The following is a 25,466-nucleotide window of genomic DNA, read 5'->3' on the forward strand; positions in this document are numbered from 1 at the left end:
CTGTGCATCGTACAGGCCCATTTCCCTCCTCAATCTCGACAACAAAATACTCGCAAAGGTGCTTACCAACAGGCTACTACCATTGATGCCCACCCTCGACCTGGCAGATCAGGCAGGCTTCATCCCAGCCCGCAACACGACCTTCGGCATCAGGAGGCTGTTCAGCGTCATTGAAGCACTAGACCCCTCAACTCAAGCAATAGCGGTCCTCCTCGACGCCGAAAAGGCATTCGACTCGGTGGAATGGCCGTTTATGTTCGCTGTACTCACCAGAATGGGTCTGGGAGCCCGCTTTATCAAACTAGTATCGTTATTGTACAACGAGCCGCGCTCCAACATCATCAAAGGTACGGCAAAATCGGCTCCAGTGATACTCCAGCGGGGCACCAGACAAGGCTGTCCACTCTCAGCATTGATCTTCGCCCTGGTGATGGAACTGCTGGCCTCCATCCTAAGAGAACATCGACAACGAAGAGGACTCGTTATTGGACCACACAAGCTCATCATATCCCTCTACGCGGACGACGTGGTCCTGTTCGTTCGCGATCCCGAAGAGAACCTGAACCCAGTCATGAGGGAAGTAATCAAATTTGGGACAGCCTCCGGCCTGAAAATCAATCAAAGTCCATCATATTCCCGCTGACCCCAGCCACCAAACCCTTCGAAGATGACTTCCAATTCACATGGAAAACGTCCAATGTCCGATACCTGGGAATCCAAATGTCCCTGAGCTACCACGAGGTTTTCCGCGACAATTACGAAGAGGTGACCAAGTCCCTCCAGGAAAAAGTGACAAGATGGAAGACCCTACCACTAACGCTCTGGGGAAGAGCTTCCCTGGTCAAGATGGTGATCCTACCAAAATTACTCTACCTGTTTACCAATATTCCAATATTCCTTCCTCAAACTTATCTGAAAAGACTAAAAAGCATGGTCCTCGAACTACTATGGGCAGGCAAACCGGCCAGAGTGGCATATGCAACACTAACACTTCCAGTGGCGAGCAGTGGCCTCGCCCTCCCAGACCTGGAAAAGTACTTTTGGGCAGCGCAAGCGCATTTTGTCAGTCACTGGTATGCCTCCCACACAATCAGACCTCACGTTCAGGTGGAACGGGCGCTAGCAACACCGAACCTGTTAACCGCAGTCATCTTCAGTCAAATTCCCGTTCCCAACTCCACCATGAACGTAATGCTTTCAACATATAGAGTTTGGCTGAGATTGGCCCAAAGGTACGGGGTAAAAACGAGATACTCTCCCCTGTTGCCCGTTAAATTCATTCCAGGAGTTCCGCTTACGTCTGAAAAAGTATTGCATCAGTGGGGCGATAAACTGAAAATTGAGACTCTGGGGGATCTCTTCACAGAAGACGGCTTTATAACTCCGCAGCAAGCAAAATCGAAAGGCGGCAACACCGCACTCGATGTATTCCTCTATTTTAGGACCCGATACACATTTCAAGCGCTCCTGCCGGACTTCCCACGTCAGCCACAGACCTGGCAATTACTACACAACGCCATTCAAGCACAAGGTGAAGGCAAGCTGGTGTCACAAATCTACAAAGCTATTATTACTGATACATCACCTAAACTCTACCAAGCAAAGACCAGATGGGAAAGGTCCCTGCACAGTACAATATCAGAGGAGGACTGGACCTACATCCTGAAGCAGACTCAAAAAATCGCCCTCAACTCACGCTTTAAACTAATCCATTTTAACTTTCTACACCAGACCTATTACACACCTGCGAAAGCAAACAAGCATCACCCTGAAACAGCTGCAAAATGTGAAAGATGTGGAGAACATTCAGCAGACTTCGTCCATTTGGCATGGGACTGCCCCGAAATAACACCGTTCTGGAATCATGTCCTGGAGACAACCGCAGCAATAGTGGGAGAGGCGATACAACCAAGCCGGACAGCGGCCTTGCTGGGTATGACAAGGCTGCTCTCTGCCCCGACAAGGAAACTGACGGGACTTCTGCTGACACTGGCCCGGAGGAGAGTGGCCATGTCCTGGGGCCGAGGCGCGCCCCCCCCCCCCCATCGTTCATTGCCTGGCGCAAAGACATCCTTTATTGCCAGGATGTAGAAACAGACTTTGTCAAACAACTTCCCCTACATGCCCGTCCTCCAGACATCTGGGGTCCGCTGATAACATTCTTGCTAAAAGAATCAGAGGAGGACTCTACCAGCCAACCAGATGCCTCAGACACAGGAGAAAGGTCACAGTGAAGGCACAGAACTAGCAGCACCATTTCCATGCTACATCGACCTGGAATCAGGACGGCACAAACAGTTGAACTATGGGCCGAGCCGGAGGGTGGGGGGGGAGGGGGAGGGGGAGGGGGAGGATGGGTGGTGGGACACGGCGCAGAGTTAAGTCCACCCTAATGTGGGTGTGTATTTGTTCTTATGTCTTTATAGAATAATACAAAAACCAAAAATAAAGGTTTAAAAAAAAAAAAAAAAAAAAAGAAATAAAATATCAATCAATCAACTCGAAGCGGAGATGTGTCCACAATGCTACATCGACTAGAACAAAGCTGGATCCATTGACGCTGTCAAAGGGGTCTTCTCCATCGAATGGAATAAGTTGGTCACTGGATAAATTACATCCTGCCCTTGCCACTGGGTTATTCTGGCTATCAGAATCTGACCCACGGTTGCTGTAACTCATAGCATGAGGCAAAATACTCTAACATGAGGCCCCCATTGGTGATGAGTATCTCCGTGAGGGGCCATTGGTGGTTGTCAGCATTTTCTGCTAGACACCACATGGACTGTATTGCTGAGGGATGCATTCACTCACGGGCAGGTACACCATTGGGTGTCCCCTATGCATAAATGGGTTGACAAAGCTCCCTGAATGGGCTAGCATGTGTCCTCCTGTACCCGGCAACATACAGTTTTGCATTGAGCCATGAGTGCTTGATCCATTTTCAACATTGTGACAGGGCGGAGGCTGGGTGTTTTCTAATTCTTTACACGTGTAAGTTTAGTGAGATGGTTTGGACAGCGTCAACGCGTCCTTTATATGCTATAACCCATTCTTTCACTCTTCACGTGAGTAATTATTTGGCTTTTAAAGTGACGGGCAACACTGGCAGGAGAACTGCATTGCCACAAGACTGCTCTCTGTACAGTACTTTTTTTTTATGCTCCTGTTTTTCCTTAAAAATAGGCTGGAGCTACGCCCATTTCTTATGGGCGTTAGTGCTCTGCCCTGGGACCATACGGACGTTTACTGAGCTCCCGCCGGACAAATTTCAACATGTAAGTATCCGATGCATCAGTGATTTATGATGCGGGGCACTATGATCCGCAAAACTTGAGCTGCCTCAGGCAGGGTTGCACCAGTGGCATTCCTCCACGGGCACGTAGCATTTGGTTTGTTGTCATGGCCACTGGGCAGTAGCCCAGTGCTTCACTTCATGCAGGGTCCCAATGGACCCAGTCTTGGCACCTTTGGCACAAAGCTCATTTCAAAGTGTGCATGGCACACAGAAGGCACGTGCAGCAAGGCCGGGCGGGGCCCTATTATCCCAGGGAAGGCATGTGCAGAAGACCGAAGGAGGAGCAAGGTGGGGGCCACGAGGCGGGGCCTAAGGGGAGTGGCTGGGGCCAGGCTATATAAGCCTGCCCCACCCGCATAATGCTGCTTCGGGTTAGTTTGAGTGCAGCGTAACGCTTACCGCCATTCAGCATGTGCGCCTTCAGTCTCCGGAACCTTCAGCACCTACCTGGCTCAACACGTGCATCTCCAGTCTCCGGAAACGCCGCCATCTGCTTCACACTCTGCAGTCGCTGCGCACGTCTTACCTGAAGTTGCATCGTAAGGATAGCAACATGAGACTGAGGGCAAGATTGTCCTTTCTCCATGAACCATCATCTTACCACACCTACAGAGGCTATATCGATCTAGCAAACAAACGCTCACAACACCTTAAGTCCACCCCTTTGCTCCCTGTCTCCACAGCAACTAACCAGTCACCATCACAAGATTCCAAGATGGCCGCCGTCCCCTGAAGCCGCACAATCCCCGCTCTCCGCCCGGGCGACAAATCCAAGGTGACCAAAAGGAGCTTAACATTTAAATAAAAGATCCACCGGTTCCTGCGAAGTGGATCGGAACCCGGGCGCAACACGCTCCTGAAGAAACAAACCTCAACGGACTCGTAGTGAGGTGCTGGCGCCTTTGCGACATCAGCCCGCCCCGAAGCTACTACAGCGTCCCGAGAGCCGGACCAGTGGGCCGTGGCGCGTCGGAAGCCCGGGGACTCCCCACTCCCAGACCCCGCAGCACAAACACACCGGAGGCACCCTGGAGGCTCCGGAGACCACAACTGCTCCCCCCCGCATTCCAGATCAGACGGACGCCCCCCCCATCACGCCCTCCCTCCTCCCGGTGGCAACTGGGGCCATCTGAGGCGGTCCGGATCCTGTGGCGCGGCATAGCGCGCCCAACCCCGAACTTTCCTGGGTGCTGCACGACCGCTACACGGCCCGAGGGGAAGCTTCCTTTCCACCCCCACGGCGGTGCTGCATTGGGGAAGCCGCTGGGCGCTCGCTCGGACCGCCGGAGGAGCACACGCCAACTTCGGGCCAGGTGGACAGCCTCTCGTGCGACCCACCTGCACCGGAGAGCTTGACCCATGAACTACCGCGACCCCCCCACCTACGAGCTATAATTCAACGGCCCCAACCTTGGGAAGCGCCTGACATCAGCGTGGGGCACACACCGCATCAGCACCATCCCAAAGTGAGGGAGAGCCCCAATAACAGACCCGGCCCCCCGCAAGACACCTAACGGGTGCAGACCAACCACACCAGCCAACGAAGCCCCTGGGCTGTGCCAGGAACTCACCTTCCCCCAAACTCGTGCCACAAAACACGCTGCTGCTCAATAAACAACGAACCCTCCCACAGGTAGGGGAAAACATCTGGGGGTCCACCCCAGGAGGACCTACAATTGACAGCTGCCCACGTGGGACCCCCTCCACCCCCCCCCCCCCCCAGGTGTGGAGGTGTGGAGCGCTCCACCTCAGTACGCCTGCTTGCCCACGCGGGCCTGATCTCGCAGGAGCCGAACGCAAAAGCCGGTACTGGCCCCAGAACTCCATCACATCTAGGCTCTTCCCCCCCCCCCCCCCCCCCCGCCCCCCGCCCCAAGTAACAGATGCCAGGCGCTAAACAAAGGAACACCCATGCAAGAGTCAGATGCACATCGAAAACCCGAAGTAGACAACTGGAACTATACTGGGGGCAACCCCAGGACGCAAACCAACACGTAGACCCAAGTACTGAACCCGGAACATACGCAATAGCCAACAGCACGATGGCGCTCAGCAAGGAGGATCTGTAAGACTGTTTGAGAAACATGGAAAACAGAATGATGAATCCCTCCAGAGCCAACTGGGCACGATCCTGGAGGAATTGAAATCCTACCTCCAGGAGGTAAAGAAGGACATGGTGGAACTGGGAGACAGGGTTGACACTGCGGAAAGAGGCCTCTCGGACACAACAGAAGAAGTAAATCAGAACAGCATCCTCCTAGAACAGATCGCCAGAGCCACACACAACCTAGAACTGCAGGCGGAGGACCTTGAGAATCGCTCACGAGGGTCCAACATACGCGTCAAAGGCCTGCCCGAAACGATTGGAGACAAGGACCTCAGGGACACGTTCCAACTATGCTTCAGCAGTATGCTCAACGACGCCCCCCCCCCCCCCCGAAAGCATAACTATGGACAGAATACATAGAGTGGCACCGAAGCGAAGCGACCCGGGAACCAGGCTAAGAGACGTGATCATGGCAATGACTTCGTACCTAATCAAGGAGGACATTTTACGAGCAGCCTGCAAGCAACAGACGATCACCATCAATGGCAACCAGATCCGTCTCTTCCAGGACCTATCCTTATCCACCCTGCATAAAAGGAGACTGATGCAACCAGTCACGAGGGCACTGAAAGCCCAAAACATCATATACAGATGGGCATATCCCTTCGGACTACAATTTACATGGGAAGGTAAACCACAGCAGATCTCAACATGCGAAGAAGGGATGGCCCTCCTGCAATTAGAAGATGTACCCCAGGAAAACACAGAAACACGCAATCCGACAAAGGAGGGAGGGCCCAGGAGATGGGAACGGGCCCACAACACCAGGCGACGCCAAATGAAAGAACCCACACCGGAGGACTCTACACTACGGAAAGATCTCAAGGGAACGGCCGCTGTACATTAACAACGGACAACGCTCAAAACACTACAGAAACCGGAATAGAAGAGAAACCAACGACGGCAAAAGGAACACAATGAAAGGTAAAATCGGAGAAAAGGCTGAGCAAGCCTGGGCGGAGGGAGAAGGGGGGGGACGGAACCTTGGAACCCTTAACAAGCCCGGAATCGCCCCGGCGAATGGGACGCTGGAGGAAACGGGGGACCCAACGCTCCGGGGGGAACCCGGAGGAGGCGCAAAGGCTCCTCGGTCCCACAAGGGCGAAAACTAGTTCACAGGTTTATAAGTTCACAATGTTTTCTTTCTTTTGTTGGGTTAAGTTGAGTTGGGAAGGGCTGGACACATGGTCCGCGACTACTCACTGCACATCATTCACTGCTAGAGGAGGCCACACAGACGACGCACTGTATCCTAAACAAGATCCATGCCTGAATTAACGATCATATCTCTGAATGTACAGGGCCTAAACTCACCAGCGAAACGATGGAGCATATTAACACACCTATCAGAACTCCAAGCCGCAATAGTTTTCCTCCAAGAAACCCACCTGCTCGCACAAGACGAGAAACGGATGACCCACGAAACCTTCCCCAAACAATACTTTGCCTCCAGGGAAGGGGGGGGGGGGGGAACCAGGGGTGTCGCAATTTTACTAAACGCTGAACTCCCATTCAAGAAAAAGTCTGTATATCGGGATATAGAGGGTAGATTCCTCCTACTTAAGGGGACCCTGCATGAACAAACATATACCCTGATAGCACTATATGGCCCAAATGACAGACCAGACATCTTTTTAGGCGAAATCCTGCAGAACCTGGACAGCCGATGCGCAGGGCAAGTCATTATAGGGGCAGACTTTAACTGCATAATGGACCCCTCCCTTGATAAGACCCCCCCCACCGTGTCAGATGGCAGGAACAGACAAGCTCTAGGTAAACTGTTTAGAGACCTAGGGGTAATAGAGACGTGGAGATTCTTTCACAGCACAGAAAGAATTCACCCATTATTCACCCGTACACAGGGGCTATTCGAGGATGGACATGATCCTGACCTCATCCACCCTCATCCCACAAATTGAAGACGTGCAAATAGGTGTACAATACCTCACAGACCACGCCCCAGTTATCCTAAAGATGGCCCCGATAATAGAAACTCCCCGCCCCAACAGAACCTGGAAACTGAACGAGATCATTCTCAGAGATTTTGCCCTTAGAGCCCACATGGAAACAGCACTGGACAACATTTTTTCAGGACAACACCAACGGGCAAACAAACTGGGGGGTAATTTGGGATGCAGGGAAAGCAGTCATGAGGGGCAATTCATATCACAAGCTACAGCATACACACGGGAAAGAAAGCTTCTTCAACATAAACTGGAGCTAGAACTGAAGGATGCCGAGACACAACACAAGGCCAAACAAACACCCAAAACAGTAAGGAACCTCCGAAAAGTGAGAGCCCAACTAGAAACCCACATGGCAGACCACACTGCACAATCCATACTACGCACTAAACAGTCCTCCTACACACAGGGAAGCAAAGATAACAGATTCCTAGCAGCCAAACTCAACAAACAAAAAACCTGAAACTACATAGTCAGTCTTAAGAACCCCAAAGGAGAGACCTGCACATCGGAAGAGGGAAAACTAAACATCATGGAAAAATTCCATCTAGACCTCCTCGGGATCATGCGTATCTCCTACGATGTACATCTTTACTAAACCTTTGTTTGACAAGTTAGACAGACTGGGTGTCATCTACACCAACTACACAGATGACACTCAGATCCTCATCCCCCTTTCGGGCAACTTCCTGGAAGACATGGCTTTAGTAAACAAGATATATCTACTCATTCAGGCATGGATGGCATCAAACGGCCTCTGCCTGAATGACGACAAAACGGAGTTACTGATCCTTGGCTCAGAAATGGCCATCAAAAAACTTGACCCGAACTATGCCTCATTCAACATTGACAACAATGTCATCAAAGTGATGCCTGCAGTCAAAACCCTTGGTCTATCTTGACTCAGCGCTCACCTTTAAGAAACAAACTAATTCCTTAGCATCTTCCACTGCATATACTTGCAAATTGATCCGAGCATGTAGACCATTCCTAACTGAGACCAGCTGCATCACACTAGCAAACACACTTGTCATATCCAGGCTGGATTACTGTAATGCTCTATATGCAGGATCTAACAAGTACATTCTTGATTAACTCCAAACACTCCAAAATAACGCTTAGAGCAGCTCTAAATATTCATAATCGAGCCCATATCTCCACCTCCAGAAAAAATAACCATTGGCTAAAAATTAAAGACAGGATTGCCCGCAAAACCCTGTCTCAACATAGCTTCCCCCTACCTGGCAAACAGAGTCAACAAGAAAACCTCAAACCGTCGCACAAGAATGACTAATGCTTACACTTTAGTGGTGCCTAGATACAAAAAAGATCACAGCTGGCGGCTCCAGCTTTCCGGTCTTAGCTGCACAAACTTGGAACAGACTCCCCCTAGACCTCAGAATGGACCAACCTTACCCTAGCTTCAGGCGGAAGGTCCTTACCTGGATACGATCCAATGACATTTAGCTTGACCTCCCCCCCCTTACTAGGACCCTCGCCTTGCCCATGCTGCAGAGACCCCTGATTGTAACTATGTCAACTGGTTTCTGCTCAACTAGCTTTAACTGAATCTTCGTACTTCGTTCTGTACATGTACTTTGCTTCTAATTGAACTGTATAACTGTAATTTCCTGCAACCAAGTTCTCAAGTATCCTTGTAATGTCTGCACCCAGCTACCCTTTGGGTTTGGTCTTGCGCTATATCAAATAAACAAACAAACAAGCACCATCGCCGGAAGCACCGTCATCAGCTTCCATTCTGCAGTCGCTGCGCACGCCTTACCTGAGGCCACACCATTGCTGGAAGCGCTGTCATCTGCTCCCGACTCCGCCACAGCTGCCTTCATTTTACCTGTCTTCCGGAATCCTCTGCAGGTACCGCCCAGCATCCTTACCTTTTCCGAATTCCACAAACACTGGGCCTTCATCGGGTGCAGCCTCCACACGGATCTTCATCTCCGGCAGCCAGTAGGAGTCGGGCACCGCTCCCCGGCCATCGCTGACCTGCCGCGCCTGCAAAGAGAATAAGAGACACAAGGTGATCGGTCACAAACATTTACCCGCTAAAGTGGCACTACTCACGAACTTGGTGCAGCTTCTGAAACCGCCTACTTACCAGTGGTGGGGGCATCCGGAGCAGACTCTTTTTCTCCATCACGCGCTCCTAGGTCATCTTCATCACTACAAGGTAGAGAGAACAATATACTGTTCCGGACAATATTCCTTGGGACAGTATTGTTAAAAGGAAACTAACAACAATCCTAATCATAAGACTTACCGTCAAGACGGAATGGTCGCAGCCGGTCTGGACCTCTGCAATTGGGACCAGTGACGCAGTTAGGTCCATCCACAGCGCTCCTGCTGAAGGTTAGCAGGACGGAGAGCTCATCCTTACGTACAAACAGGTGAGCTTGCATGGGTAAACTTCTACGCACTACATTTTGGCAAGAAAGGGCAGAGGGGGAACTACGACTCCACCACGCTTTCCTCACTGCCTCATCTTATCACAGGAACCGGTCCAGCCTTCCGGACCCATGGAAAGACAGCAGTTGGGGGAGAGAAGCGACCTGAGGGAGCCAACTCCGGGGAGGGCTCCAACCGTGCCCCAACGCCCCCGCAGAGACCAGGTGAGCGTAACCTTTGTTTATTTCTTTTTTTTACAACAACCGGGCGTGCAGGAGTGACTCATGCATCGCAGCGTTTGTCTTTGATACTGATGTTGTAGGATTAGGCTCGCCAGAACGGGCGCCTGCTCCTCTGTATTTAGCACGTCCTGACAATGTGGGGCGCGCTTCACCAGTAAATGTGTGCTTCCTCCGTATATATGTTTGGAACTCAAATGAGATGTGGGGTTCTTTCCACTAACGGGTATTCCTTTTACTTATTTCAGAGAAAACATTTCTCGGCACAATCTGTATGCTATTGGATGAACTGACCATTAATAGGTGCACAGCCCAAGTTACCCGAGAACACTACTTGTCAAAGAAAGACGAAAGTAGGTGAGCAACACCATTTTTGATATTCAAAATTTGAAGTAAAATCATGACGAGAAAATAGGGTGGGATTTTTTTTTTTTTTTTTTTTTTTTTTCTTTTGCTAACCCGCAACCCTCACAAGCGCAGGAGGTTCTTCACCCGCAGTCCCTGGACTGTGAGCATGGATTGATGCACAGTGCATTGAGTTTTAAAGGGCCCTACCGTGACCAGCGGATCAGATAAGGTCACTGTCTGACTAGAGTTAAGAAACGAGGCCATTTGCCGATCAGAGTGAATAAAGTTTTTCTTCAGTAATGTATAGGGAGGCTCATTTGTGCCTCATATTCTTCTTTCAGGCCTTTGTTAATTTAGCTACAGAAGGGCTGAGGATGCTTTCCACCGTTGACACTACCTCCGTTAATTTTGATTGGCGGTGAGTGCCAGCAAGTATATAACCTGTAAATATCATCTGCTACAACTTGTATTACTGTGTATTAAGACAATATCCTGTAACAGCGCCACGATGCCGCTGGGCGCTTTATAAAACCAAAATAAATAAATACACATTTATGACAGTATAGAATGGATATAGGTGTAAGGAATTGGTTCAATGTATGTGGTGTGTTTTGGGACAACCCATCCGTGTAGAAATGTACATTAATGAGTATGTGAATGAACAATGATGTGAATGGTGGAATACACTTGTAAATGTTGAATATTGTTTTCATTCAAGATATATGGTGTATGAACAAATACTGTTAATTTGTATATGAATAAATATATTTTGTAATATTAACAAGATTGATGTTGTCTATATCAAGAGAGGTTCCAATCTCACTTGCCGAGGTCCATTGTATTTTTCTATGTGACTAGCCTGGAGGACCTGTGGCTCAACAGGCACCCTTATTTTTGAAACCTTACTAACCTGTGCCATCCATGGCAGGCTCATAGCTCGCTCAAGGCTTAACGGATGTAACAAATCATACCTGAACGTTACAATTTCCGGGGTCTGCCATAGTCCTAGCCAACACACAATGGGTTTCATGCAGTGCAGCAATCACATCTATGGGACATGGTTTGATTGGTAACCGAGTGCTGGGGCGTACTCTTGGGGGAAGGGAGGACATAAAAGGCTCTTAAAAGGTGTGTGTGTGTGTGTGTATATTTTGTTCAAACTGGGGGGCCGCACTCTGGTTCCCTCCCTGCTAAGTATCTTCCACAGTCCAGTTGATCTTCTCCAAGCGCTTTCATGCATCTTGTACTTGTCAGGGAGGCAGTCTGTTCAGAGTTGCTAGTTAATACAAAATATGGCCTCAGGTTTCTGGTTGCTGTAGTCATGCAGGTAGCCAGGCACCAACTCTCTCTCTCTCTCTCTCCAATTACACATTGTAAATACCACAGTGTTGGGGGGGGGGGGGGGGGGTGGAGGAGAACACCATCAGTGCGGCTCTCCAGAGTAGGGCATGTGTCACCCCAGTACTGCCTCTTGAGTCTGGAGCTCCCAAACATTTGTTCAAATTAAGGGTGTGGGTGGGGTGGTGCACTGGTTCCAGTTACCAGAATCCCCGGAGGCTCAAATGAGCCCTAACAATTGTTTGTGTGCGCAGTTTATGGTAGTGAACCCACTCTTAACATAGTCTTTGACGTGGACACCTTGGCAGGGTGACCACAATCTGCTCCCATCTGCAGCCTCCTAACACACCATATTTCCCCTCGGGGCGCCTAACCTCAACTGTCTACCACTGCAAAATCCATCCTTTCCTAAAATTGGGATTAACAAGCAACACTTGTATAGACTGCCTCTTTGAAGACTGCAACAGGCACGAGAGTGCGCTTGGAGAACACCATCTGGACTCTGGAAGGCATACTAAATTGGGAACCGCACCCCTTGAGCCCCTCCCCAGTGTGAGAAAATGTTTGGGAGTTCCGGACTCGAGAGCGGTTCGGGGGAGCTGCACCAGGGTAATAAATGTCCTACTCAGGAGAGCCACACTGCTGGTTTTCCACCCCTCCACCTACTGTGTGTTTACACTGTGTAATTGGAAGGAGAGTTGGTTCCTGGCTGCCTGCATTCACTACAGTTACCAGAATTCCATGAGGTTAAAATTGGGAGTAACCAGCAACACCTTCCTCCCTGAAGATTGCAATAGGCATGAAAGCGTGCTTGGAGAACACCATCTGGACTGTGGAAGGCATACTAAGCTGGGAACCAGAGTTCACCCCTCGAACCCCTTCCCAGTGTGAGAAAAAATATTTACATTATTATTATTGTTTTTTTGTAAAACAATGTTTACAGGGCCTGCAGCAGTAAATTGCTCAACCCATCGGAAGAGCTGTTTTTGGGCGGCTAATAACTTTGGCACCATTAACAAATCCTCACCAATGTTTGCAAGAGAAGTATACGGCCACCCCCAAATGATTTTCCGAAGCAAAGTTATAAGGGGGGGGGGTCCCAAAACATTTGAAATCCAGTTAGACATACAGTTAGATATACATTGAAAAAGAAGTTGCTCACAGGCAGTTCGTTCTGGGTGATCTGTACCCAGGTGGGCGGTTTGGAACGGTGGACAAGTTTGTTGCAAAATTGGGAAATAGTCCCATAAATTCTACAGTATTACCGCATTAGGGCAACTGTAAGGCGCAGGTGGCCATCATTCCAGCAGGAACCGGAACCTCACAACTGCATTGAGACGATGGTGTTGGGCAGCGATGTCAAGAGACTGGTCTACAGGCTGGTTCTGGCTAGCCAAACCCCCAGGAACGTAGCATGTGCAAAGTGGGAACAGGATTTTGGTATGAAGATGCAGAACGCCCAATGGCATGATTGTCTTTTAACGAAGGACCTCTCGCTGAATGCAAGATTCCGGCTTGTGCAATTCAAGATGTTAAATCAGTTGTATTACGCTCCGCCTAGGCTCTAATCGGATCTAAGCGACGAATGCCCAAAATGCAGAGGGGCGGACTCGTTCTACATGTTCTGGGATTGTCTTCTGATCATACTGTTCTGGTGGAATATAGCAGAGCTGCTACGTGAGATCATGTATATACCACCAGGGCTATCCCCTCCTAAATACCTTTTGGGTGATATTGGAAAGGTTTTGACAATTGTACAAAGGTTTTAAACATTGCATGTAATGTTGCGATAAAATATATATTGGAAGTCTAAAATAGCTCCTGCATGCTCGTAATCGTTTGCGAAGCTCTCGTACGCCAATGAAGGGGAAGAGGGGTATGTGGCAATGGTTGTGACATGTAGGCCAAGGAAATTTGGGGTCCGTTCCATAGTTATCTAGCCTGCCCACAGCAAGATGAGGAATAACATTGAGTAGCATGCAAAGTTTGAAATTGAGGGGAGCTGCGAGCTATTTAGCTCCTGCTCGCGGCATAGAAAAGACTGGTTAGCTTGACACCAACAGCTACCAGGAGCTACTTTTGGCTCCCAATGCTAACTGATGCTGAACAAACGCACCTGTGTGAATTGAACAATCTAAGAACAAACATTAAGGCACATCTTTATGACATTGAAAACGCAAGGAGCCGTAAATGAACAAAATAATGTTTCCATTTTATGTGGACGTTAAAGGTGCGGCACGCTATCTACTAGCTCCTCGTTCCCTAGTGGTAGCTCCTAGTCACTGGTTAATGCTGTATACCCGGGAGCTGATTTGACCTCCTGCCTATCCAACTTTCATTTCGAGGCCTGACCATGGATGGTCAGTTTGACTTACGCTGCAGTTTATTTTGCAGATACACATGGTGGGGATTAATGTTTGTGTGCAGTATCAGAATTTTCATGCGAGTTCCTCCAGGATGCTGCCAGAGTTTGTGCAATGTGATTCACATGTCTGTCTGCTCTGTAAATAAGCTAGTTAAACCTTCTCAAATTGTCTGTATTTTATGATGTAAGGTTATGCAGGCCACTGAGTAGAGCAGAGTAGTCCAAAGGTTCTCTCCTTTTGGGATTTTCTTTTGCTGCGTTTTAATCAGTTGAATCGAAGAATCGTTCCTTTACGGACACTAGCATAATTTATAGTGTTTGCAGCAGCAATAATTCGAATGTGGCTGGTCAATGAGTACCCTTTGTGTCTGCAAACATGGTTTATTTTGGCTTATAGATTTTTGTTTTGTTAAAACTCACTAGAATGTGTAAGCTTGTGTCCTTAAAAGAAGTATGATCTAAAACATGTGGATGATCCCTCTTGCAGAATAGATTGGGGAAGAGCTGCATTAGACTCTCATTGTAATGTGTGGTGCAGCACAACTAGGATTTTCGAGTAGACCAGGTGGTCATTTGCTGTCATTTTAGTTGTAGGCATTGTTGTTGCCTGGGGTCAATTAAATACATGAGGCAAAAGCCCATGAAGTTCCTTAGTGAGTTGCCATAGGCCAGGCAAACTGAGGTTTTGCACAACGCCCACCATTGGCTATGGATCTCTTCTGTTAATCAAATGAACAGTAACCAAACTTAATGCATGCGTTTATACAGCAATTACCTTTTCAGTGTCTTCTTGGTGCCTTGATTTTACTCCTACTTTAATACTTTTACTCGGAGTAGTACTAAACAAAAGTGAGTTCTAATGGAGCTTCTCTGCTACCTTCATAAGTGTATTTATCAAATACACCTGTAACTTGACCAAGTAGGATGGCTGGAACTACTTTCTCCTTTATTGTTTTATTTTGTTTTTTTTGGGACAGAAGAACGATATTTTATGAGTAAGATTTGACCTGTTTCAAAATAAAGGTTTTGTCCTTAAGTGTTGCAATCCCTGTGGTGGTGGAAAATGGATTATGTAGATGAATAAACCGCAAAGTCCTTGATGACGTTATGATTTCAGGGTTCTCCTTTCTGAAACAATCCAAGATTAGATTTCTTGTCGCTCCGTGATGTTCAAACAAGGTTTTGTCCCATTGGTAGTACTTAAAACTAATGTTTTGATTCTGTTGGATCGTGCCTTTTAGCTGTCAAGTAGTATAGTTTCTGAATTCAATTTTCCCCCCATCTAGTCATGCAGCCTGAATAGTAATTGTACAAAAAGAATAAAAAAGCCCAAATGGGAGATTTGGGCGAATTTCGGCCGGTCAAAAATTCTGACCAGCCGAAAAGTTCGACCAAATCTCCCCCCCCCCCCCCCCAATTCGGTGGCAAGGGCTGTGGGGGTGTCCCTTGCAGCCGATCCCTAACAATTTAAACCCTGCAGTGCCCGATCACAGAATTGAAAGGGAACCGGCGTCGCAGGGACACAGCGAATTGTGCTTCCTGTGCTACTTGTTTTGAGAGGGAGAGAGATGCTCTTCTTCTAAGTTCCTTATCATATGCTGGTCAGCTGTTCCCTCTTTGAATTTGATGGCAGAACTAATGTACTTGTTATCAAGATGCACACAAGTTTGGATCACACGGTTTCTATCTTTACAGCCTCGCTATTGTGATATCCGACTTCTTTCTTTGATAAAATCACATATATTGACAGATTTACAGCAATATACATATAACCCTCTATACTGCTTTCATAACTTAAAGTAACTCTAATTGGAGTGTACCACTGTTATGATTATTTTAATGTGAATGAATTGTGTTGCTGTTGAGTTTACAGTAAAGATTTGCCAAAGGGGGAAAAAAAAGAATTTGCTCACGCCTACAGCCCAAACTGCGGAATGGATTTGCATCAAATTGGGGCGGCCTGGTCTCGAAAGCGTGCTTTTGCAAGTTGGGTGTGAATCTGTCCAGTAGCTTTTTGTAAAATGGGGCAAAAGTAGGTTGGAAAAAAAAAGTGTGATAGCTGTGTCTGGTCCGCCGACTCATTTCCTGAATCAATGTCTGCGCAAGCCTCTGGGTCAATCTGGGGGCAGCATGGTGTTAACGGACATCAAATGCGCACGCTGATTAGATATTGAAAGACCTGGGATGCATCAAACTTTTTGAAATGGACGGCATATTGGATCCAAGGACCACGTCCTTTGTCTGCAGACACTGCAGCAGGGAAAAACTCTCAAATGCATTTGGGGTTATTTTACGGCAGAAAGAGTGTCTGGGAAGGGTGGTGGAGTGGAAGAAAGTTAAGATGGAGACGTTTTTATAGGTGGAAAACGGCTGTGTTGGTGCAGCTGAGTCCACTTTTACTGTCTGCAGGCTTATTCTGAGCTACAGACGCATGTTTCCGGACATCATTGGGACTGGGTGGTGGTCTTTGCGTTGGTATATGTATACCTATTTTATGTTGGTGTGTGTGAGTTTTGATTACAAATGCATATGTTACTGAAGTGTGTAAAGTGGTTCTAACATGGGTAAAGTGTGTAGTTGTGGGCATGGCGAGGTTATACCATGTCTGAAGAGTATAGTTGTGACCATGGCCAGTGTGTAGATTCTTGGACATGGTTGCATAGTTGTGGCTTTGGCCAGTGGCCATGCCCCAATCATCTAGACACTGGCTATGGTCACAGTAATATGGGCATAGAGATTGTAATTATTTCTGAACGTTGTGAATTGAATAATGTGGTTACTGAGATTACAAATTGCAATAAACTTTATATTGGGTATGGACACTTAGTTGGATATGGTGAAAGGGTTATAATTTGCACTGCTGCCTGTAAAGAAAAGAAAATACCAGATGCGACGCAGGCCAACACCCACAAATCATAACCCAGTGTAGCAATGGCCAACGTCCACAATCCTGACGTAGATGTGACGCAGGCTACCATTCACAACTATATCCAAGTGTGCCATTGGCAACACCCACAATCCTGTGCTGAAGCGACGCAAGCCAACATCCACAGTTCTATCCGAATGTCGCGCTGGCAATATTCACCACTTTGTCGGTTCTCTGTGTTGTCTGTACCGTCAAGGGTACAGTCAGTCTGTTCTTTTGTATGCCCTGTTTCATTGTTTTAGTGGCTTCTGTTTTGCTACGAGGTGTTAAAGAGCCAGGTTTTTAGTAGTTTTCTGAATTTTAGGTGGTCTCTGGTTTTCTTATTCCTTTTACGAGGTTGGTATGGGTTTTTGTTGCCAGGTGGGAAGAAAGTAGCCTCCTAGTTTATTTTGCTGGCGTATGGTTTTGGTTCCTGGCGATTTCATTGCTTGATCTGAGGAGTCTCGTTGGCTTGTAGATGGTTATCTTCTTTAGGAATTCTGCTCCCTGTCCGCTGATTGCCCTGCGTGTTATGCACATTGTTTTGAACGTGATGCGTTGTTTGATTGGAAGCCAATGTAGCATCTTTAGTGCAGGTGTGATGTGATCCCTTCTAGAGAGTTTGAGGAAGAGTCTAGCCGCTGTGTTTTGGATCAGTTGTCATTTTTTCAGGTGGTGTTCCGGCATCCCGAGGTAAAGGCTGTGGACTTAGTCGGATCTTGACATGATGAGGGTGACGATTCAGTGTTTTGTGGGTGAAGGACAGGAGTGGTAGGATTCTTTTTGTCGAGTGAAGGAGGAAGAAGCGTTTCTTTAATATTGTGTTTACTTGTGGTTCTGTGGTTAGTGCGTTGTCCATTAGGACTCCTATGTTTTTGACTACCTTTGTATCGGCCAAGGTGAGGTGAGAGTATTTTACGCATGATTTTTCAAATTGGAGAGTAAATGCAAAAACAAGAGTAAAAATTTTTCTCCTCTGCAAGAGTAAAACGTAGCCAACACATATACCCAATGCATACATAAATACAGACCCGTAGATCAAAGTTGTCTGGCTTGCGCAGAGCCCTTCACGTCACATGCAAACGGCACATCCCGTCTGAGCACATAGTAACAGCACATAACTCCACTTAATAATGGCATACATCCTCCCTGAACATGCTAGCTACACATCTTCTCTTGCCACATACTAACGAGTATGACACGTTCTCTGTGCACATGGTAAAGGAACATCTCCTTTCAGCATTTTCAGAGATGTGCTGTTAGCATTTGAAGAGAATTTTGTGCCCTCTGCATGTGTAAATTGCACCTTTACACCATGCGCCTGCTAACATGCACATCTCTATGCATATGCCAATGGCAGACATTGTTTTCACGTATTAATAGAACACGTTCTGTTTAGCAAGCCTGATATTTGCACACGTTGACAGGACAAATCTCTACCCGTGGTGACCTCAAATCTCTTCTCTGCGCATGCTATTGGCATATTTCTTCTCGTCTGCTAATGGTGCATCTTCTTTGCACACATACTAGTGGGACAGCTCTCTATACATGCAAGCTATGTGCGCGCATGTGCACAGAGATGTGCATGCTAACGACCCGCCTTCTCTATGCACATGTTAATGGGATATACCTTCTCTGCACATGCTAACTGCACATCCCATCTCTGCATGTACTAACTGCACATCCTGTGCAGCGACGGGATGTGCAGTTAGCATGTGCAAACTCCACATCCTGTCTCTGCACATGCTCACGGCACATCTCGGCTCTGCATGCCAATTGTACTTCTGTTCCATACTAATGGCACATCTCCTCTTGGCACATAAAATTACACATCTTTACTAAGTACGTACTAGGGGACATTTCTTCTCTGAGAGTGCCAACGTAGCCGCTCCTCTGCCCATGCTATAATGGCACATCTCCCCTCTGCCAGTCTTAATGGCAGAGCTCCCTTCTGCTCCGGCTAATGTTGGCAAAGCACATGCTAACGTTGCATCCAAAGAAAGGCTGGAAAGCTACCGGGCAGGAGGGCGGCCTGCACTTTCCAAGTTCCAATTACGTGGAGGGCTGACGCAGCCTTGATGGGTGTGGCACAGAGGGAAGACCGCAGAGGAGTCGCTTCTTTCTTACAAGACATGCAATAATGAAGAATAACCATTCACACAAGTTACTATCGGTGCTGGAAATTGACAAAATGTACTGGGGCCAAATGTACCCGTATTATATATATATATATATATATATATATATATATATATATATATATATATATATATATATATATATATATATATGCACAGTGTGAAGTGCGTCTTAATCTTTCGATACGTCCGCCATGTTTACTTCGTTTTCTGTTGAACGCGCACATCGCTGCTAATTTACTTAGACACCAATGCACTTGTTACACTTATGGAACACTGTTTCGAAGGGTGAGCGTTAATGAGACTTGGTAGTAGAAAGTGTAACATTGAAGTATTCTTGTTAGCACTGTCGTACGGTACAGTGAAACTTGCTACTCATTGTACGAAATGAACTTACTACGTCCATTTTACAATACATGAACAACATTACTGCGGTCAGATTGGCGGGAATCTGAGGCAACCACCTGCTCTATTTCGTACTCGCAGCAGTTCAGCGTGTGTACGGGAGTAGCGGTTCTCATGAATAGCCGTTGATATGTTGTTGCAAAATGAGAATGTATTTGCATTTGCAGTGAAGGCCACTTGATTTTCTGTTTTGAAATACGAGCTCAGTACGGCCGCATGTTTGTAGAAGCCATAAGGGTCAGTTGTTTTTTAACCTTGACGGTCCAGGGAAAGAGCAGAAAGAATGTAGGGAGTAGCAGTTAGAAAAACATATCGTTTGATAAGGTTATACTTCAAAAAACGCTTGCACCAACCATGAAATATTAGTTGCACTACTGTCTGACTGCAGCTAACGCAATGGAGCCGGTCCACATGTTGAATTTTTCCCACCTATATACCGAATTGACATTTTTTTTTATTTTTTTTTTTTTATTGAAATATAGCTGAATTCAATCAACTTTTTTCAACAAGCATTTCATAACTTCCATAGAAACCCATGGTACAGAATTACTGATTTGCACGGTTACAATTATAGAATTTGCAAAAAGAAAATTAAAATTAAAAAAGTATAATAAAAAATACGACATAAACATTAACATGATTAGTAAAATCGCATCACTGTGTAACCCGCCTAATCTGTAACATGGGAAGAGTATGAGCCACATTTGTCATATATTTGTGCATTTCATTTCATCGGTATATACATAGGATTCGAATACATTATTCACTTCATATCCTACATCCTTCGGTCTAAGTTATCACCTGGCATCAAGTGTAATGCATTTAAAAAATTAACCATAGCGATTTTTAAGCTCATTTTTGCACGATTGATTAAGAAACACCATCTTAATTCCGGGGGTACACTTGCCACCACCAACATTTGACTTCCGAAACATTTTAGTCTTAATGAGGTTAGCGCTAAACATTCAGTGACCAGATGTTCTAGGGTTTCCTTGATTGTTTGATCATTACAAAATCTACAAAAATTTTCATTTTTAGTTATTTGTTTGCGCAAACAAAGTAAATCTCTAGTGTGCCATAAATTTAAACGTATTCTTATGATAGAGCGGCGCAATTGTGGGGAAGGAGCTTTAAGTAAATATTGTTCTGTCACTCCCATTTTCTTTTCCATCAAGTAAGCCGTGTTAATGAATTTATAACGCACACATTTAGCACGCGTTTCAATCCAATCATATAACATTATTTTTTGTTTCGCTCTTGCTGGATTCATAATCAAAGTTTCTAAGTTGACATCCGCTAAAGCCATAATATTGTATATATATTTAGTCCATTTAATTGTGAACATATGTCTGGAAGTAAACATGTACGATGATAAAACGGCAAGCAGACAATTTTCGTTGGAATTGGCCAGACATTTGCGTAGCAAAGCACACATTTGCCAATGATATTTGGCACTTAGAGATGTTAGACCCAGCTCATATCTTAAGATAGGGCCTGGAATGGCATGGGGAACTTGAAGTATCTGTCTCCAAAAGGTGGCTTCGATTTTATCCAGGCTATTAGTTGAGATACAAACTTTTGTTTCTAGTCCATAAAGCAATACCGGTGTAATTTTTTGTAACCAGAAATGGAGTGCCGGCAGAATGGAAAATTTGCCAAATTTGTGGAGAATTAGTTTTGATTGTGAAATAGCAGATGTGAATTGACATTACATTTTTACTTTGGGGGAAAAAGTATTTTTTTCCTAATGCATTACAAGGTTTACGTGCTGTTGAATTTTTTTTCGCATTATGGACATTGCACATTGTCGCCGTTTGTAGTGTGCCAGTACATTTCCCCAAATTAAATTAAAATTAAATTATTATTTAGTAATAAAAGTATGTGTTACAACTTTGTTTTGTGCAGAGATTGCGTATTGATATACATTTCATTTATGCTTTTCGCTTCAGATACTTCCTTCCCTATTGTGATTGTCACGGATTACAGCTGCCGAGTGATGACTTGTTTAATTTAATCGTCAAATGCAACTGTTCATTACTGGTTGTCTGTGCGTTATAATTCAGTGGGATGATCGAGTTGGACCTCTATGTCCGTACGCTGCTGTCGCAATAAGAAGTAACACTCCATCCTTTCTGGTGGTGTAGATCACAGCGGTTGATGTCGTCTTGCACATCAATGTGGGAGGAAAACGACTGTGGCCGCAATGCTTACTTTCTGTGTGTGAAAGAAACCAACGTGCCCATTACCATTTTCATTGTCGACGAAAGACAGAAACTTACCACTTGTATGGAAATGTGCATAGGGGAATCATTTCTCACAATTCATTGTGAAACCCAACTACTTTACTAATTGCTTGGGGCGATGATTTTGCTCAGTTTGTGACAAATTTACTCTGTTTTCAGAATGTGGCATGCTATGTTGCATGTTGTAATGTGTTCTTTTGTAGGTGCTACATCACGGCACGTACGTCAATATGGACACACTTGTTTAAGCTGCCAAGGAACGTTATGGAGAAAGGTACTGCATACACCACTTGCTTTGGACCCGGGAGGGTCAGGCCCATCTCATATCCTTTAGTGCCGTCAGGCCAATTTATGTCACCGTCAGACCAATTTCTGTCACCCAGATGCCCTATTAACCAACATTAGTTAAGAATTATTACTATCTTCTGAAAAGCGGGAAAATGAGGTAAGGTGCACTGAAAGTGTTTGGTGCACAGAAATGTTTGTAGAATAATACATGGTTACACCCTCCCAATACACATCTTCACACCTTTTGACCTGTGCCACTTATGAAATTATGTGTCGAATGGTGTTGCTTCCAGTATTTCTAACGTCATTGCGCTTCCCATCAGTTTGTTTCAGATTTTATGTAAACTTAAGTAGACTATTCCTTTGCGTTTTTAAGCACATTTTTACAGAAAGAAATGTATGTAAAGGTCATTGACAACACCCGAAAAGGTTTGTTGTGCATGTGATAGTGTTTTGATATTTAACAAGTGTACTCATGTACACAACAAATCAACGGTACAGCTTCCGTCTCTGAGGGTTTGCCTCTATGTATGGTTAGTGGCCACAATGTCGGGGATGTGGCTACTGGCCATTACTGGAAGGGACAAAACATTGCATTGAGTTCGCCATGTCCACCAGGGACTGCCTTTCTGGTAAAGGTGTTGCTTATAACCAGATTAACAAGGGGGGTCCTGGGAGTCCCTCTGCCAGACATTAGTCCTGGTTACGAGGGACTTACCCAGAGTCTTTAGCTCACTATCTTTCACAAAGAAGAAATATCCCAGACATATCAGTCTTTGTCCTGCCCTGGGGCAGTCCAGCACCGAAATGCTAGGCAATTCTCCTCTGAACAAGAGTACCAACAGAAACCCCAGACACGTGTTTCGGTCTGGTTGGACCTCATCAGTAGGGTGGATCTGTGCCTCTCTAAGAATAGTGAGCAAGGGGTCCACGTCTGGATTATAACCATACATTTCTCAAGGAACTCAAATGTGGTGCTGCCTTTACGGTCACAGTTTCATTTTTGCTTTCTGTAGCCTGCAATGGAAAGCGAAGAAGGGTTTCTATCCAACACCTAGCTTCCCTTTCTATGGTGGCCATCTTGAAAAAGGATTTGTTTTCTTCAGCCGGGAACGCCGGAGGCGTTCCGGTTGAAGACAAAAAATCCTCTTTCTTGGTAGCACGGGTTACTGGTGTAAAATCTCGATTGCTGATGGCTTTCATCCCCTACTCTTTTGGGAGGAATGGGGGTTAATGATCCAGATAAATCGGTATGCACTCTTGCTTATATTGTGTTGCATGCTTGCCTTGTGGAGTTCTGTGCCGGAAATTTTCCATTTTCACGTTCTTACAAGAATATACAATGTACTTCCCCACTATCACCCAGTTACACATGTCATTGTGAAGTGAGTATGACTTTTCGAACACGTCCCCATGCTGTGCGCCAGCATATGATAATGTGGAATTCTTCGGAAGGTGGGTAGTTACTTCAAATGTTCCTTTACAGTAGTATGCTTATGTGTTACTATTAGAACCCTGATAAATGTAGTACAACATTTTTGTTAATGCACTATTATGATGTATTTACACTACTAAAAACCTATGGCACTCAGTTAAAAAAAACTTTGTTAAAGGGGCGTTATGGTTACGTTGCCCTCCCAAAAACCTGTAAAATTCACTAACAAAAAAACTTTGTTGAAAGGACGTTATGGTTAAGTTGCCCTACGAAAAACCTGTGCACTTCACTAAAAAGATGTTCGCCCTCCCCATAATGGTTCCAATTAAAACCGAAAAACCCCTGAAATTCGCCAGTTATGGCAGACTGAGCCCCTATACTTGCCATCACCACTGTGCACTGCTAACAGTCACACCCAGAACAAGAAAGATGTCCTCTGAAATGTAACTGATGGCATCACTGACTTATTTTGGTGCATTGAAAAATCTAGGCCAGGTGGTTTTATTCACTGACAATCACAATATAAACATTTGAAAAGGTTCTGTATATGAAAACGGTAACCTTGTCGTGTGTTCTTAAAGTACTTTCCTTTAGGGTCTGGTCTGAGCTCATGATGCATATGCCTGGGGCAATAGCAGGCCTCAAACTCATAATTCATTTGTATACAGGAAGATAAACTTTGTAATGATGCTGTTTCTTTCTTCCTTGCATGAGTTTCCCTGTATGTGCCTTTGATTTGTAAACATTGGGTCTTCATTTATTTTTTTTGTAACGCATTTTATTAGCATTTGTATTAGGTGCATACAAATAGTACAAAGTTACCAAAAATAAAACGTCTAAACTAAACAATGACAGTCTACATATGGAAGGTTCATCCGACTCAGATGGGCATGGTTACAGGTAAGGGTACAATGTCTCAGGAAGTGAAGGGGGCAATGGTCGAGGGGACATCGTCTCTGTTCCAATGCTTGGGTTCGGGTATAGCAAAATAATAAAGTTCTTCAAGGGGGCTTATGATCTGCACTGAAGTGTATGTCTCGCAGGAGGGCTTCCAAGAGTCGAGGGTGCCACTCGCTATGTCCCCACCAGGGATGATTCCATCTTGCCAGGCTCTGGTTTCGGCTGTGGTCCATCTTTCTAGTTCTCTCAACCAGCGTTCTTGCCTCGGTCCTCCTGGTGTCTTCCATGCCATGGCTATGGTTCTCTTTGCCAGTATGCATGCGATATCCATCAACTTTACGACATGTTTATATTTGCTTGGTCTAGGGTAAATCCCTAATAGGCATTCTCCGGGTGTCCATGCAGGTCTGTTGTACTCTGGACCACAACGCCATTGCCTTGGTGCAAGTCCAGAACATGTGGATCAGATCAGCCTTATCAGTCCCACACCATGGGCATGCTGAGGAGGCCTGTTTGTTAAAGGAGGCCACCCTGTGTGGGGTCATGTTGTGTGGGGTCATGTACGTCCGGTAAAGAACGTTTAGTTGTATCTGACCAAATCTAGAGTTTCTCGAGACCACCTTGGGGTATAAAAGTACTCTTTCCCATTCTTTGTCCGTGAGTGCAGTTTCAAGGTCTACTTCCCACTTTGCCTTTAGTGCCGAACTTTTGGGATTGGGTTTGTCGTTGAGCCTTTTATATAGTCGAGAAACAGGTTTCCAGCCATCTGTAAGGTCGTGCATTTCTTGTAACAGTGGGTCCGAGGTGGGTTCCTCTGGCCAGCTGCACCAATTTTTCTTAGCGATTTGTTTGAGGCGATGATACCAGAGAAATTGGCCACTCGATAACCCTTCGTTGGTCTATAAAGATTCGAAGTCCCTGAACTCGCCTTCCTCAAACATATCTCCCCATGTGTAAATTCCAACGTCTTCCCATCTCCTAGCTATTGAGAGATCCGTTTGTGTTTTGCACACATCAACCAGGATGGGGTTGTCTGGAGAGTAGGGATGTTTCACTTGCCTAATGTAGCAAGTTCTGGTCCAGATCTGCCTTC

General features: G+C 46.1%; 1 protein-coding gene across 2 annotated transcripts in view; it reads left to right on the forward strand.

Moving 5' to 3' along the window:
* The window catches only part of LOC138453366 (elongin-A-like), a 1,511,245-nt gene that overhangs the window by 164,236 nt on the left and 1,321,543 nt on the right, over nt 1–25,466 (forward strand). The window lies entirely within an intron of this gene.

This window comes from Ambystoma mexicanum, chromosome 4p (assembly GCF_040938575.1).
Source record: "Ambystoma mexicanum isolate Mex_15411 chromosome 4p, UKY_AmexF1_1, whole genome shotgun sequence".
NCBI classification, from domain to species: domain Eukaryota; kingdom Metazoa; phylum Chordata; class Amphibia; order Caudata; family Ambystomatidae; genus Ambystoma; species Ambystoma mexicanum.